The sequence below is a fragment of the Benincasa hispida genome, chromosome 8 (genome assembly GCF_027475165.1).
Source record: "Benincasa hispida cultivar pf3 chromosome 8, pf3_genome.v1.1, whole genome shotgun sequence".
In the NCBI taxonomy this organism is placed as follows: domain Eukaryota; kingdom Viridiplantae; phylum Streptophyta; class Magnoliopsida; order Cucurbitales; family Cucurbitaceae; genus Benincasa; species Benincasa hispida.
Window position 1 is genome coordinate 33687462 of NC_143485.1, and position 1626 is coordinate 33689087.

The 1626-nt window shown below is 34.7% G+C and overlaps 1 long non-coding RNA gene across 1 annotated transcript; it reads right to left on the bottom strand.

Annotated features, from left to right (window-relative positions):
• Positions 1-251: 251 nt before the first annotated feature.
• Positions 252-999, bottom strand: LOC150034523 (uncharacterized). Its single transcript, XR_016531511.1, has 2 exons — positions 582-999; positions 252-491 (listed from the first exon to the last, which is right to left on the bottom strand). It is a non-coding gene; the product is annotated as an uncharacterized LOC150034523 (long non-coding RNA).
• Between the last annotated feature and the right edge of the window lie 627 nt (positions 1000-1626).

The window sequence follows — 1626 nt, forward strand, 5'->3', positions numbered from 1 at the left end:
AGGAGGAAAAAGGCATCATATCCACTGCCAGTAATAGGGAAGATGATTATTGAAGCATCCACATATGCAAAAAAAGAAAAAAAAAAGAATTTACATATAATAGAAAAGTTGGTTGTTAAAAAGTTCAAAGACGATAAACTAAATATATTACCTAGGGCTCTAAATTATTTCTTTATAAACTTGGATTAGCAATTTGGACTGTGGGAGTTAGGGGAGGATTCTTTACAACAGTTTTCATAACAAACTTGTAAACACATATATATAGTTGTTACATTTATTTTGTTTCAATCTTTTTACATTCAGTCTTTTTACATTCAGTCTACAAAATTCTGTAAAAGAAAACTTATATCTTAACAATAACTTCAATAAACTCATCTACCCTTCCCGTGGACGTAGGCTATGTATTAGGCCGAACCACATACTTGCTTTTGTTCTTCTTCTCTTCCTCTTTCTCTTCTTCAATTTGAATGCGTGATTTGATCCTTCATTCTCTGTAAATTCATGCAAGAACGCAGAAGTAAGGTTGAGAGGGTTAGAGAGTTTTCTGAAATTAGAGAGAAGAGAGAGAAGAAATTTGTTACCAAATGAATTTTTCGTCGGCTTCAAACAATTCCTACTAATCGTTGATAGTGGAGTCATCCACGTGTTGTTGAGGCAGCTGAGAGGTGGGGCTCTTTGTGAGTCTTTCATTCTACCAAACCTCTCTTCTTTAGGCTGATATCCTCTCTTCGTGGGCTTGAAATTTTTTTTTTTTTAAAAAAAAACCAACAATAACTTCAATAAACTCATCTACCCTTCCTGTGGACGTAGGCTATGAATTAGGTCGAACCACATACATGCTTTTGTTCTTCTTCTCTTCCTCTTTCTCTTCTTCAATTTGCATGCGTGATTTGATCCTTCATTCTCTGTAAATCCACGCAAGACCGTAGAAGTAAGGTTGAGAGAGTTAGAGAGTTTTTTTCTGAAATTAGAGAGAAAAGAGAGAAGAAATTTGTTACCAAATGACTTTTTGGTCGAAAAAAAAAATTCTCACTAATCGTTGATGGTGGAGTCATCCACAGATGCGTGGCTCTCTGTGAGCCTTTCATTCTATCAAACCTCTCTTCTTTGGGCTGATATCCTCTCTTCGTGGGCCTGAAATAAAAAAAAAACCTACAGTTTCTATGGATATCAAGTGGGCTGAACACAACAAAGGTTGTGAAAGAGTGGGAGCTAGGGAGATCTATAGAAGTCCCCATTAATTGACAACGAAAGCTTAGAAAAGAGGATGGAGTGGTGGAAAGAACGCGTTGAGTAGTGTGGCCAAGGCATCATATTTGTGTAAGTTTTTTTAATTGAATGACTAAACTTGTTTTAAGGAACGTCAGATCTCTCCTTGGGTTTGAAATTGAAGGTGCTAGGTGGGATCAATTGGGGAGAAATGATAGAGAAAGAAAAGAGAGGTGACAAAGATTATATATATATATATATATAGATATATATACATATTACAAGTTCTATTGCCACATCATGTATTTAATCAAAGGACAACAAGATAAATAGCACGTATTTTGGAAAATGGCAAAATTAATTTGTTATCGTAAAAATGGCAAAACGTATTATTTTAATATTAAATAGAATTTTCTA